Raw genomic sequence first — 16,275 nt, 5'->3', positions numbered from 1 at the left:
GAGCGATTTATATTCTTAATTCTGGCGGCTGAGCCCCACCCCACACCTCCTGAGTCAGAATCTCTGGAGAAAGGGCCCAGGAATCTTATTTTCATTAAACATGCCAGTTTGTTCTCATGCACACTAATGTGAGAATCAGTGTTCTAGGGAAAGGAGCCCACCTCCGGCTGCATTTTTCTCTTGAGTTCTCTCTTGTTATTTCAGATAATGCTCCTGCTGGCCATAAGCCAACCAGTAGGCACACAGATGAGTGGATTTGATTTGAAAAGAAAGAATAATTCTATATTGTACAGCATCTTCCCTTCCAGTATCTGCATGTTCTAGCAATGCTGTTTCTTCTCTCTTCGATTTGTATCCTAACTCATGATGCTACGTACTTGCTTTCTCTAAAACCGTAATTCAACCAGGATAGTTTTTCTTTCCTGTCACACCCCATGCCCCCTTTCATATTTTGTAATGTGTCCTTTATTATCCTAGTATGAAAGTCATAGCTACTATAACCTATCTAACGTAATCCAAATGTAATGCCCTATCTTATATAAACAAGAAATTAAAGGAAAGTAATACATAATAAAATCACACATACTCCAACATATTGATGCGTGAGCACAGCCACACTGAAGGCATAATGAGGTCGTCAATTGCTTGCATCCATGTGGGCAGTCACAATGGGCAGAAGTGCAAACCGGCCTGATGTGTCGGGGGAAGGATGGTATTGGCCCCTTCAATACTGTGAGCGCCATCACCGTTCACGTCAGCTCCTGAAGGAGTGAACAACTTGGAAAGTTCAGAACAAAACAAAATATGATCCTCCTTAGATGTATGTATAATTGCATTCTTAGAAAACTTTGCATATATTATACCCATATCAGAAGTTTCTTATATCTATAAAAGTTAGATTCTAAGTTCTGATGACTGTAAATGGGTTTTTGGAAGTCGTGTGAGGTGTGTCTTGACTCTTCATTTGCTCGTTCTAACTTTCTGTGGTATGTCTACACTCCTGGTTCCCACCCACTGAATGCCGGTAGTGCCCCCCGTCATTGTGATAACCACACGTTCCACCCACAGGTTTCCCAGACGCCCTCCATGGGCTACACCCCTGCTGCTGAGGAGTCCTGCTGTGATCCGCGGAAGTCTGTGGAAAGTAGGCTGCAATCTTGTCTTGGGGGTTGGGGGAGGTGGGTTTAGGCAAGGTGACCATGGTTTAATTTAAAAATCTGAAACACCATTTGAGCAGAAGTCTAGTCTTTCCCTCCCTCACCTGCCAATCGTGCAACACAAACACATAGCACTCTCCTTGGCTTTTCTGTCAGGTAGGCCCCGGACACACCGCAGTCCAGCCTGTCCCCTTTGCTTCTGATTCTCCTCCCCCACGGTACTCTCTCAGTAGAGTACGCATTTGAAGTTCAGAATGCAAAAAGCTACCACAGCGTATGCATATCTCTGGGTGCTGACTTTAATTAGCTAAATTAAAAGTATAGACTCGCTATTCATGGTTTGCCACAAATTGGCACACTAACCAAAATTTAGTGGGTAGTTTTGCTTGGTTTCGCTTCCGGGTCAACCGACCCCTCATACTATTCCTTTATTTGGACCCGCCTCCGCCTCTGCTGCTTCTCTCACACTTCTTGCTTTAGACCAGTGCCGAAGCTTTCTCTTGCATTTTCCTTGGTTCCTGAGGAATCTTGTTTTGCGTAATCTGGGTTACCTGGCTCCAAATCAAAATGCCACAACAGCCAACTGACCGTGAAGGAAGGGTCCCCAGGCCTCCACCAAAGAAACCAGGAGCCAGGCAGTGCTTTTCATGGTCCAAACTGCTTTTTTCTGCGTCACTCATCTCCCTCCCTCCGGAATCTTCATGTTTTCTGTCTTTTAAGGAAGACAGCCTTTTCACTTTTTTCAAATCGTTCCCAGGAAGTTCCACTTGGACCCTACGTCTCTGTCCTGGTCACTTGTCCACATGGGATGATTTATATCCATTTCTCTAGCACATGCATATTGTCTCCTCAGCTCAAATGATACTGTCGGAAGTCCCACCGTGAAAGAGTTTCACGCACTCAGCTGCTAACGTAAAGGTTGAGGGAAGATGCAGCGCCTGCAGTCGGAGAGCCTGCGTTCAGCCTGGGCTCCAGCTCCTCCCTGTGTGAACTTAACCAGTTGTTTAAACTTTCTGGGTCGTCGCTGTTCCCTCTCAACCGTGTAAGTAGGTTGTGGTGAGGATTCCTCAAGATTGTGCGGATAAAGCACATATCACAGTCCTGGCATATAGTAAGTAATAAATATCAGCTGCTGGTATTCCTGTGATGAATGACCTACTCTTCTGGCCGTTGCTGTGCTAGGTGATGGGGATGAAAAGAGGGAGAAGATCCTTTCTACTCAATTCATAGTTTAAAGGCAGGAAACAGAAATATGAACAGTAATTATTGTACATCAACATAGATTTTTAGGTTTCCCACAGGGCAGTTTCCCAGTACAGAAGTTTTCAAATTATATAATTTATTGAAGTAATAAATAAAATTAATTTTCAAGCTTTTAAATTCAACCCACAATTCTAATTATTTATAAATCTAGTGAATTTAGCCTTTGGCTTTAGGGGCTTCTTATAATTTAGTTACTTGAATTTCCTTAGATATTTTAAACTCATTTTTAAATTTAATAAATTCTTTTTTCTGTTAAGTTTTGCAGCTGACTAGTATACAAAACCTTCTCACGCACTTGAACAGTTCTAGTAAAGCTAATAAGTTAACTATACAGAGATTCATCTTAAAGTCTGGTAATCATGATACTATTTTAAAACAGCAAAACTCTTGTAACTTTCAACTTAAAAATCAAAGTCTGAATTGAGAGTATACATTTGAAATTGGAATCCTAAGATGAATCTGTTAGACTCTAAAATGCTAAACTCCTAAATATTGCAAATACTTTCAATACCAAATATGCACAGGTTATTTCCAAATTCAACATAAAATATTAATCAAGATTTGAATTACTTCATTCTGTATATTTAATTTTAAGTCTTTCAAAGGATGAAGGCCTTTACCAACTAAGGAAACAATTGTACCATCCCAGGCTTTTTGGAATTCCCTTCTAATGTGTGGAGGTTGCTTGTGAGCAGGGTCTGTGCCCCGGGCGCAAGATTGGGGACGCTCATATCCAGGGTGATTCTCTTCATGATAAAAGGCGATGAGCTGAGTGCCCATTTATAGGGGCTTTTCCTGCAGGGGCTTCAAAACATGCCCTCTCAGGGGGCACTTGTAGCCCATAGTCTCTGGGTTCAAGTTGTGCATTACCTGGTCATCAAGCTGATTTCAGCCTGCAAGACTGTAAATCCACCCCATTTATCGTTTCATTGTCATTTATAATTTACCAGCATTTGTCATTATACCTCTGTAATTCAACAAATCTGGTTACCTTCTGATCCTACTCTAAATTTCTGCTCTAAGTTCTAAATTCCTTCCTCCCTGGGGCCTCCTGTCTGGATACCTCCCTCGGCTTCTCCTGGCTCTAAGGTCACCTCAAACCTAAATGGAAGCTCTCCAAGGAAGCGTGTGTGGAAATAGATGTGACGAGCTGAGAGTATGCAGAAGAGGCTGTCTCTGAGAGTTAGGGAAGACTACAGAAAACGGATTTTTAAAGTTGTCTTGCAGATAACGAGGTGAAATGTGTGAGTGTTTGGGTGAGGAGGAAGCAGTCACTGGGCATGAAGAGGAGAGTAGGAGCCACCGCACCAGGGCAGGGGAGCAGGCGGGAGTCCGTGGGAGGCAGGCAGGAGAGGGAGGAGAGAGTGATTAACTTTGGTTAACCCTGATCTTGGAGGTGGTGCAGAGCAGGGAAGCTCTGCACAGACTTGGGTTCAAATTTGAGCTCCAGCACGTCTTAGCTGTGAGATTTGGACAAATGCCCTAACTTCTCTTTCTCAACCTCAGTTTCCTTGTCGGTAAAATGGAGAGGAAGATAACAGTACCTATGAACACCTACATCATAGGATTGTGGTGAGGAACTAAATGAGATAAGGCATCTACACTGCTGAGCTGGCGCCTAGTGACCCCTAAGCAAATGTTAGCTATTGTCATTTAAGCAGAGGACACCATGGCCCTCTGAGTTCGAACGTTGGTTTCCTGACTTAGTAATAATAAGCAATAGCTGCCTTTCTTGAGGGGGAGGGAGTCATCCGGATTCTCTAAATGGTGGAAACAAGGACTTAGAGAAGGTGAGTTGCCCCAAAGGTAAATAGCTGAGCTGGTTTTCTGACCCGGGTCTATCTGACAGCAAAACTGATGCCCTGTTCCAGGAAAGATTTAAGGACGCTCGGGAGAAAGGCACCACCAGACTTCTGTTCTAGAAGGCTCTGGAGTGAGTGGGAGGGGTAGGGAATGGAAGGCATATTTGATGAAACCTACAGGTGAAGGAAAGGCCTGAGAGAGTGAGAGCAAGGGCAGGACTGAAGGTGGAGGGGTGTCCAATAAAAAATGAATTCAGACTCAGTGAGGAGAGACTTCGATTTGGAAAGGTCATTGCAAGGGAGGGAAAGGGACCATTGCAGTGGAAGAGAGAGACCAGAGCAGTCTGAGCTCCATCGGCTGAAGCACAGGCTGGGAGGGTTCTTAAGGGCTGGCCTGAGCCCCTGGAAAAGGACTGGAGGAGGTCAGCCGTCCGGATTCTGTAAGACCCTGGGATGAAAGGAGGTCATAGGCCATGTGTGTTTGCTAATTGGCTTTATCCAAAAGAAATATAAACTGCTCTTGTCTGTACGGCAGCAGGTGCTTCTACAGGTTGGAGCAAGGTGCCCACCCACGGGGTTAGGCTCCTACCCTCCCACAGAGACTGGGAGTTCAGGGGACTAAGTTCCTTGAGGATTACATTTCAAAGGGATGGCTCTCAGTCCTTGAGAAAGACATTCCTGGGTTGTAAAATTGGCAAGAAGCTTTTTAAAAGATTTACACACATCTCCAAGGGCCAGACAAAGGCTTTACAAGTTTTCTAAAGAAAATGCTCTGAGGGAGGTCAGGAGCCTAGAGTCCAAAGTTTAGTCTGGCCGAGGGAACAATGGTAAGGCCCTCTAAGTCAGGGGGATGCAAAGATTAGGCACCTTGATGTGCGCTGGGGTGAGGCTGGCAATAATTTGTGTGCCTGGTCCTGGAGGAAGTGGAAGGGACAGTGCAGAGCACAGACGAGGAGTGAGCCTCCAACGCCAGGAGGTGTGGGCTGATAGGGATATGAGAGCATAGATTAAGCAAAACTTATTCCCGAGGTATTCAAAGTGCAATTTCCATTTTGTCCCTCAACTTTCCTTTACGATTTCTACACTGGATGTAAACCATGGGAGAGCAGGACTGTTTATTTGTCGTCTTTGCTGCTATGTCTCTACCACCTAAAACAGTGCCGGGCTCCTACTTGGCCCTCGATAATTATTTGTTGAATGAATGAATGAAGTGGGGAGATTCTTTCCTTATTCTTAGGTAAAAACTTCATCTGACCTCAAATTGTTCTGGTCTTCATGTAATAATTTCAATTTTGTAACCAATTCTCAAGTTACAATAGGCTCAAGTTGGTAATTACGATGCCCAGTAACGTGTGGTAATTAAAATTAAATCTTAGCCCGGTATCCTCAATCTCTTCTCTGCCCCTTAGCTGGAGTCCAGGAAGACGTGCAGTTGTCTCCTTTTCTCAGCCTTCAGTTATCTTCATTCCCAGTTTACCAACAGAGGTTGTCCTCTCTCTGGGATGGGGTCAAGGGTGAGGGGGCATTGGGGAAAAGGGCACAATCTTATGGGGCGAGGGTCTTCGCTGACAGGTAGATGTCTGGGCCTTCCTGGCAGCAGATGTTCAAAGCTGCATCTCATGGGGTGCTTTCATGAAACTGATGATGGTTTGGGATGGTAATTGAAGCTGTAGGAGTAGATGTTGCTGAGGATAAAGTATCATATGAATAAAACATCACCCATTGACACCTCACCGCAAATTAAAGCAGTTACATCTCGCTGATAAGGACCTGATGGCTGAATAAAGAGGAATAATTCATGGAGGTGATGTGTGTTGAGGGGTGTTGGATGGAAGCAGTACAAGAAATTTGAATTAAGGAGTCGTAAGGGAATTTGGAGATTATCTAGTCCAATTTCTACACCTTGCAATAGAAGAAACTGAATAAAAACAAGAGGAATGACAGCTCTATAGGATCTGAGTGGACAAACACTTCTGGAGCCAGATAGTCCCTAAATAGGACAACAGGAAATAGAAGTGTAGGGGAAAATTGGTACTTGATTGGAAAGCTTTGCATTGTCTGGAGTCTAAACTCTCGATGGGAACACAGCTTCCAGGTTATGTGAATCTGAGTCAATGGGAGCTATTTGACAACTCTGCAAACTGTGGATAACCCATAGCAATGCCAAATAATTCCTGCCTGTAGACATGTAAATTCCGTCCAGCAGACGCTCAGCTGACCTGCCTCCCCCGGTTTTGCCTCCAATGACACATTTATTTCAGCATTCCTGATCTTTGGATTCTCCTTTGAACTGGTTGTAACAGCTCACCATTTTCCTCACGAATGAATTAAATACAATCTTTAACAAGTGTTCATTTCTATATCTATATGAGAGTCGTGGTTTGACCTTTGTTTCACAATTATCTTTTAGCAAAATAGACTGCGGTGAACTGGGGCAGCCCCTGCTTGCTCCCTCCAGATGATTATTTCCAGATGGGGATGTTGCTCAATGTGGCCAGATCTCCAGTTTTTCAAGGGAAGCTGAAAATCTCATTTTTGTAAATGTATGAAACCTCTTTATTTTTAAATATTGACAACTAAATTTTTTTAAAAAGCAAAAAGATCTGTGTCTGCCCAAGAAAACTCTCTGGTGGCCCAATCCAGATCACTGGGCACCTTGTCGGGTCAGAAAACAGGGGGAACCTGGATCCTAGGAGCACCACACGCTGACCTGAGATGGACCCAAGGCACCCTCATGCATCTGCTCATCCTCACTGCGGAGCTGTGAAGTGAACCGCACTCCAGGTTACAGGACAGCAGCAAAGAGACCAGGTCTCAGAAATTAATGGCAGTGGCAGGAGCAGACCCAGGCTTTCTGTCCAGCCCTGTTTTCCCTACCATGGGGAACAGTGGGAGTTGGAGGAGGAAAGGAAAGGTGATCACTCTTTCCTATTTTGCCTGAGGCTAGAGCAAGCCTGAGCTGTGTGAGATCATCAGATTCATGAGAAGTGGCAGTCGGGAGACCCTATCACAGAGTGGCTGGGTGGATTTTCAAAGAAGCTTTCATAACCCACTACCTTCTCCAAATGATTGTTTTTCAGTGTCAGCTGAAGAAATATTCCTAGGCCCTTTAAGCCTAAGACTTAGATTCTTTCTCAAGGACATTCTTAATCTAATGATTGTAAATCAAAAGGGAAACAAAACCATGGATGAATTATTAGGAAAACTGGCAGGATCACAGGGTGGATAAAAAAAAGCCTCTGCCCTTCCAAGCCTCCTTAGTAAGTGTCATGACTCGAGTACATAAGCTCTCATTCATTCAGTCACTTAAGAAAGGACTGTCTCCTACCAAATATGCCTACCACGGTACTGGTACCCACTTGGCGTATCAAATACGTGTAAGACGACCTCTGCCCTTGCACAGTCACTCATTCTTACGGATGTGATGGGCAAGACGTGAGTCAGGCTCACAACAGCCCTGGGAGGAGAACAGTGTCTCCACTTTACTGATAAGGAGAAGCAGGGCAGTTCACCCAAAGGTGCTCAGCGCATCAGTGGCAACCATCCTCTGATTCTAAGTCCAGAGCTCCAGACCTGGGTTACTTTGGGTTTGTGGGGGTCATAATAGGATTCTTTGAAATAAAAGCAAAAAAGCAAAATATGTTAACTGCTAACTATTGATAAAAATAAAACAAACTTTCTAAGACCCTAGTTTGCTTGCTTTCATTGAGTGTTACAAAATTTTCTATTCATTTCAATTTGGCTGAACTCTCATGACATTTTAGACATTGTCCCAGATGCTGGGGATTCACAGATAAGAAGTTGACACTACTCTAAAGAAGGCCTCTTAACTGATCTTTTTACCTTTTCTTCTTCTTTTCTTTTACCTCTCTACTCATTCCAAGTCTCAGAGTTGTCCAAGTTTTCCCCTTACCACAAAAGCTTGAATTTTTGTTCCCTTGCTTAAAAATGCTAAATGGTTCCCCCAATAATAAAGTCAAAACCTAGCAGGGCCCGGACCAGGGTGGGGAGTCAGGAAGGGAATCTAGTTTGAGAGGCATCATGATATTCCTCGTGGACTCTGGATATTCTTCAGGCGGTGGACTCTGATGTGACGATGGAGAACCAGACAGGAGGGGTTTCACAGTTCATTGCTGACATTTGGCTAAAGTCACATACAGATGTAGAAGTCATCAGTGCTGAGGGAAAGCCAGGAGGGAGAGAAGAGTCCTCAACACAGGATAGAATTAGGAGACATGATGAGGCCCCGGGAGACTAATCTAGAGAGAAATTTTCAGAGCACCAGGGCCTCAGCATGGCCACCTTGAGTCTTTTATGCAAGAAGCCACTGGATTCCTTTGCTCTTGGTGGAAACGGCAAAGTTAATATTGCAACCAGGTCCCCAGGATTAAAACTCCAGAGCACAAGTTGAAGTGTCAGTTGTCTCCTAGGAAAATTCATTCAGGAATGCAGGGAAGTTACCATGATATAAATCTTCAAATTCATGTGCCCAGTTTGGAGATGAGAGTCCAGCATGGTGTGACCAAAGGTGTTATCTCATAAATGGCCTCAACACTTTAAGTAATTCTGCAAAGAACATTTTTGTACACTTTGTGCACATTTCTGATGATTTCCTCAGGAAATGGAATTATTGGGCTAAAGGGAGGGAACATCTTCAAGGTTCTTGATAACCTTTGAGAAACTGGCCTCGAGAAAGGTTGGACAATTTATATGCCCGCAGTGGTAGCCTATCCTTACCAGTGCTGAATATATCCCTTGTTTTTGAAACCTCTGTATATGTGATAGTGTGTAAAGGATATCTTACTATTTATTCATGTGCATTGCTTTGATCATGAGAGGAACCAGTTTTTATATGTTTGTTGGTCATTTTACTTCTTTCGTGAATGCAATTTGCATATTTTCTTATCATGATAAACATCTCTTTTTTTTGCCAGCATGTAACAAGCTTTTGTTTAGTGAAGCTATCAACCATATATTATATGTTGCAAATATTTTTTCCAGCTGATTACTTGATTTTTAATATATAGAAGTTAAATTTTTATTTAGTCAAATCTGCTAAATGTTTTCATTTGTGGATTCTTCCATTATTCTTCCCTTGCCCAATATTAAACCAATACTTGACTATATTTTCTTGTATTTTTAGATGTTTAATTCTAAAAACATCTGCACTTTATTTTAGGACACTATATATGGTGACGTTATAACTTCGTTTCCCTTTTCTATTATTTACTAAATAATCTTTTTCTTAGCCAATAAGTGTGATACCATCTTTGTCATAGGATAGAAGTTAAATGCATGGATTCTGGAACCAGCTGCCAAGTTTCAAATCCCAACTCCAATAACTGCCAGCTTGGTGATCTTAGGCAGGTTACTTAAGCAGTCTGTGCCTCAGTTTGCTCATCTGTAAAATAGTTATAATAATGTCTGCTCATAGGATCATTGTGAGAATTAAATGAATTAATGTATGTAAAGCAATTGGAAGAGTGCCTGACGTGATTAAATGCTATGTGGATATTGGCTTTTATTACGTACCAAATTTTGTCACTATCAGGGTCTGTTTCAGAGCTCTACTGTTTCATCACTATATCATATTTTGTGCCAAGTTGGATTCTGCTTTAATTTTTGTAGTTTATGGTGCCTTTATTATTCAGTGAGTACACCTGAAATCCGCCTTGGTACCTGATGGATCAAGACCTTGAATGAAATAAGAAGCAACAGAATTGAGTTTAGAAAGGAAGAAAACAGCTCTTTGTAAACCCTAGCCAACAAGCAGGTCTAGATGCCCGACTGACCAGTGTTCTAGCTGCGCAAATCCCCCTGGGGCTGCCGGGAGGAGACCTAAACCTCAGTCCCCTGTCGCCAGGGCCTGGGAACTGCTCCCTTTGGGCAGGCATGAAGGGCACCCAGCAGAGCTGACTGAGGGCCAACTCGAGGATCTTTATGAGGGACCAGTAAGGACTTGGGTACTTGATGCCATTCTCCACTGTGGGGAGACTGGAGAAAGGCCCTTGACACCTGATTCACCAGGGCCAGCCTCGTCACTGCTTCCCAAATTAAGACTGCATTAAGGTCCTTAAAATACTTAAGTGCTGACACTTTTCTGTGGTGGTTGTTGTTACACTGGAGGCAAATAAAAAACTAGTTGGAGAGTAGCTTGAGTATGTGTCCTGGCCAGAGAAATTTCCTGGGCTGGGTTAATATTAACTTAGGGACTCAGACTGTGGACACTGATACCCTTGGGCAAAGAATGGGTGCTGGCCAAAGGCCCTTCCCTCTGAGCAGCTGCGGAGGAGCAGAGCTGCTGTCAGGCGGGTTCCTCTACACCCCACCTGCTGCCGTGACTCCGTTTCTACTCTGGAGTCTTTGGAAGCCTTTTGAAAGCCCAGAGGGTTGTTGGGAAGTGTTTCGTCTATGAAAGTCTTGACAATTTTAAGGATAAATCCATTTGCTGCTCTTACAAACTAGCTAATCCTATTGACAGATCCACATTTCCTGGCAGTATAAGCTAGAGCTGTGATACTGGCCTTTGAAAAAGTATTTGAGTCATCACACGAAGTCTTGGAGATTCACAACAGTAAAAAAAAAAACCTATAGTACATCCTTAGCTGTGTTGAGTTATGACATTGTGTAGTCACTGTTATGGTAGGTGACGTAAAAAACTGAAAGAACATCTGCTCAGTCCCCAGAGTGCAATTATTCAGTAAGTATTTGTGCCTTTTGGCCATGTTGGGAGGGCAGAGCAGTGTGATCGTTAGCTTAAACCCAACACGCATATGGGACCTGCCTGCAGCTCCTGATAAGGTTAGACCATATGGCCAAACTTTGGGTATTTTAGAGAATTGTGTTTTATGTAAAAGTGCTCCTAAGGAAAAAAGAATACTGTGGTTTGTAAGATCTAAAGGTGCTCCTATAAAAACTACATCAATTAATGTACCTATTTTATACCTTTAAAATTTCCTTTGGATTATGTTTGATAAAGGACATTGAAAGTGACAAGCTCAATATAAAAGTGCTAATTTTAATGACTTTCATTACTGAATACACAGTGAGCCCTAGCAGAGAACAGAGTATTCACCCTGGGGACTGAAATGTAAGTTAGAAAAGGCATTAAAACTCAGAGATAAAATGTAATACAGTGAGGAGACCACAACAATCTCTTTCCATCTAAGATTACTTTTCCTGATTTGAGTTTGTCGTTTAGGTCCACTGAGCGCTCTTCTTAGTGTCTTTGAACGTGTTTCATGTACTGTAGGTATTCAACAAATACTTGTTGGAAGGCTTCTAGGTGGATAACTTGCCAGATAAGTTGCTCTTTCTCAAGGAGGTAGCCTGGGTCCTACAAATATGATAAGGTCAATATTTGATGGAAAAGGCTTAGAAAATTATTTCATTGTAAAACAATTTTTTAGAAGTTTTAACCAAGTATCTTAGTTTGCGAGCATGCACTTGTTTTCCCCATTGGTCTGTCTTCAGTGATAACCAGTAGATCTGCAGCAAGTATCTCAGGACTAAGTGTCTGGAGGGCTTGCTCCTAACTGACAAAATAAGTGATTACTACATAGAAAAGCCAGTTGTTGCCTATTTTTACATTTTAATTTTGGCATTGTTAAGGGCAAGGTTGAAGGTTTTGAAAGACCAGGAAAAATAAAGCAATCAATAGAAGGAGACATTTTGCTGGTAGGTAATAAAGAACATTTGGAGAGATGGAGATATGATAAATTATCAGTAAAACACCATTCTTCTTCTTCTAAGAGAGGTCCCCAATGTGTGAGAAGCCAACCATGAAACTCAGACATAAATGAGAAAAGACTATTCTCCAAGCTACCTAGGTTTAAAAGAAATGCAGTGTACCCCTTTATTCCTTATATTGTTTCTCATCTTCTTAGACTATACATAAACTCCTGGGAAGCAAAGTGTTCATATGATTTATACAACATATTGGACATTGATGCTCAATAAAAATAAAACTGGTTGTCATCTTATAAACACAAAGCTATTGATACGTATGTGGTAGATATTCCTGTTTATAATTGTGTAAAATTAACGTCATGGGAATGAGTCACTTTCTGAAATTCACAGGTAGGCAAATGTCCCAGACCATCTTATATTATTCCTAATTCAACCTTCACTTTCTTCTCTTTCCGTTTCCCTTCTCCATCCTCAAAAATTGATAGTTGAAAAGAAAATTAGTTAATGAGAATACTTTCTGTTGTTTTCACTGTAATAACCATGTTGTTCTATGTGGTGGTACAACTGACAGCAGAATGTTATTTAAATGACCACAGTTGTCCAAATCTGGGGGTCTGTGAATTGGGTTCTCTTTTTCAGGAACTGACAGTGAAAGTTCTGTTGTATCTGTCAAAAACAGAGACACACATTTTCCCCACTTAGCTTGTTTTGAAGGTAAGATAATGTCTACAAGTAAGCCCCTTGGAGGCAAGGATTTTGTCCTATTTTCTGTGGAATCCCCGGCACCTATACCTAGTACATTGGAGCTCGATAAATCTTTGTTAAATGAAAGAAATGAAAGAACACATTTTCTTTAAGAAAGCGTTTTGGAGACTCATCAGTTCACTGTGTTGTTTCATTTACTTATTAATTCTTTTATTCCACATTTATTGAGACCCTACGATGGTCCCACTCTCTGGTAGGCTATGTGAGTCAGGATGAAGGAGGTATTTTCTCTGTCTTTAAGGAACTAAATTCTCATTTGAAAGACAGGTATGTAAATAGATACACTGAAGATAGCCAGGTAATGCTCTTTCAGAGAAACAAGCAAAGCCCCGTGGGCACACAGGGAGCACTTCAGCGGCTGAATGGAGAGTTGGGGAAACATCACATGAAAGATGGTGTTCAAACTGGACTTCAAAAGATGAGTGAGAGTTTGCCACACCATGAAGTAAGAGAATAGAGAAAGGACATTCTAGGCAGGAGAAACAGACAAAAAACACAGTACTGTGAAGAAAGTTGGCTGGACAACGAGCAGAGGTCAGGCATGAGGGCCTTGTACAACATGTTAAGACATTTGGACCTCATCTAGCTGGAAATAGGAGCCACTGAAGGGCTTGAAGCAGAACAGCAGTATCAGATTTGTGTTTTGGAAAGCGCGCTCTGACTACATTGCCTAGAGGGGATCAGAGGGGGCAGAACCAGAGGCAGGAGATCAGCTGGCTCTGGGGAAGTCACCTAAGCAAGACATGATGATAGCTGGGAAGAGTAGAGAGAGAGAAGTGGACCAGTTTGAAAGATATTTAGGAAATTCAATCAACACAACTCGGTGTGTTGAAGATGAAGGTGAGGAATCAAGGATGCTTCCAAGGTTCCTGGCTTGGGAACCTGGCTGGTTGGTGGTACCACTGACCAAGGCACGGAAGATTGGAAGAGAAGCAGATTTACTAGGGGAATAAGATGAATTAACTTTTGGTTATATCAAATTGGAGATGCCTGTGGAACATCCAAGTGGAAATATCCAAAGAGAAGAAAGATAGTTGATTAAGAAATCTATGAGGGGCCGGCTCCATGGCCGAGTGGTTAAGTTCGCGCGCTCCCCTGCGGCGGCCCAGGGTTCGGATCCTGGGCACGGACATGGCACCACTCGTCCGTCAGGCCACGTTGAGGCGGCGTCCCACATGCCACAACTAGAAGGACCTGCAACTAAGATATACAACTATGTATCGGGGCGGGGGTTGGGAAATAAAGCAGAAAAAAAAAAAAGAGAGATTGGCAACAATTGTTAGCCCAGGTGCTAATCCTTAAAAAAAAAAAAGGAAGATTGGCAACAGTTGTTAGCCTAGGTGCCAATCTTTAAAAAAAAAAAAAAGAAATCTATAAAAAATGTTGATATAATTAGTAACTAAAGAAATGCAAGTCTAAGTGACAACAATATATTTCCCACCTATCATATTAATAAATAATAATAATAATGATAATAATAATAGTGGAAAAGAATTTGCAAAGATTGGTGATTTGAGTAATCTGCACTGCTGGGAGCGTGAGGTGGTGGTATACAAAATGGAATGACGAACAGGTCAGGAATATGCATGAAAATAACACTTCAAGAGTTAACCTTTCAGAAATGATCTTGAACTTAGGAAAAGAAATCTTACTTCAAAGATGTTTATCGTTGCATTGTTCATAGTAGTAAACATTGGAAATAACTGCCAGCAGTCAAGGCTTGAATGAATGATTGTGATAAAATTCCATTCTACCACTCAAGATAATGTTTTTGAAGAGTCCTCAATGATATAGAAAGATATTCAAATATATCATTAAATTTTGAAAATCAAGTTAAAATTTCACATGATCTCATTTTTATTGTAAAAAACGTTTTAAAAAGTGACAATGCTTTTTGTGACAATGTTTAAAAAAGTGACTAGAAGGACAGAATCAAAAGGTCATCTCTGGTTCTCCCTAGATGTTGGGGTTATAAGTGTTTTAAATATAAGCTTTTTGTAAGGAGCATGTTTTACTTTTATAATAATAAAACTAATAATAGCAAATACATTAAATTTTAAAATGCAGCAATAGTTATTTTTAAAGACTATTGCCAGAGTATGATGGTGTTAAACATCATTGCCAGCATGGGCGTGGTAAATTGACAAAGGAAAGACAAGCCTGAAGTGTAAGGACAGGGGCCCATCAATCTGCTGAAATGGTAAACAATTTTTTGCATGTATGAATACACATCTGTGTATTTTCTGTGACAAAGCTCTAATCAAAGGTAGTTCCTCAGATAAGAATTGAGTATTTGTATCCAAGAGTAAGTAAAGATTCTTTACAGACGGAGAAAAACCATATGGTTGGAGAGATAAGCTGTAGGGCAGATGCTTCTGGAAACACGGTTCTCTTCACAAGGCTTCTAGGAAGACCATCTCCAAACATTAGAAGATTATTGGTTTTAATTTTTTCTTGATCAGTCTAACACTTTTAATTGAAATCTTCCTTCTCTAGTAGCTTATACATGAAACAGATAAAAGCAAGATACTCTGTGGAAGCAGGAAGAGATGAGAAGGACAGAAGGTCTGGGGCTCTGCCAGCCGATGTCTGCCTTCCAGCCTTTACATCAGCCCCAAATGCATCTGTATGGAGTCCCTAGACCTCTCAGAAGACAGTTGGGAAAACCTCTGGCTTAGAGCAATGGAGACAGAAAGCCAAACTTCCTGGACAGGTAGAACTAGCCTTAGCAACTGGCAGGAGAGAGTTCTGATGGCACACCTCCCAGGATGGGGAAGAAGGGCCAGGAAGGCTTCATCTCCAGCTGCGTGCAGAGGGAGAAGGAAGCCAGGGAAGGAGAGCTGAGTTCTTTCCCAGGATCCACCTCAGCCCTGAAGCACAGAGCCTTCAAGGAAGCTACTCTACCAGTTTGAACATCATGCCATTACTTGCCTGAATGAATCAGCTAGATTTAGAATCATAAACACATACACACACACAACTAAAACACGTACATAATAGCTGTCTCCTATTTTGGTTCATACTGACTTCCTGAAGAGGTGTGAGAAGATTTCCATGTTGTAGACCTGGAGGGATGGAGCAGGAGTCTATTCCCAGAGAGCTGGAAATATGGCAAAATTCCTAATTATGTTTTTGCAAATATTTCTCTTCCTCTCCCCGCCCCACTGCCAAAAATAATCCCATTGTGGTAACATTAAAAATGGCTAAGAGAAGTCACAGCAATAGTAATAGCTGTCCCCCCAGAAGCATCCCACAGCACAGGCTGCCTCCAACTCTTCATGGAAATAGCAATCTCCACTCCCCCCATCAGGCAGAAACACACGCACACCACCACTGCCGCCACATGCATGTGGAGTCCCGCCATCACCTGTGGATTCTCTTGTCACCATCTTTGTCCTGCCTTTAAAATGGTTTAGATGAAACAAGAGACCTGTCAAGCCACTGCTAGACCAAGTCTGTAGCTAAGAGCTCCCAAGGAAGGAGGAAAAGAAGGAGAGTGCTAGGACATCATTTCAAACATTTATTCAGCAGCCTCTCTGGCTCTCTCACATTTCTTCAGTGACTTCAAAAAAAGCAAAATTTCCTGGAGTTTCTAATTG

Source organism: Equus quagga, chromosome 1, assembly GCF_021613505.1.
Source record: "Equus quagga isolate Etosha38 chromosome 1, UCLA_HA_Equagga_1.0, whole genome shotgun sequence".
NCBI lineage: Eukaryota > Metazoa > Chordata > Mammalia > Perissodactyla > Equidae > Equus > Equus quagga.
The sequence above is the reverse complement of the archived record's forward strand: the minus strand, read 5'-3'. Positions refer to the sequence as shown.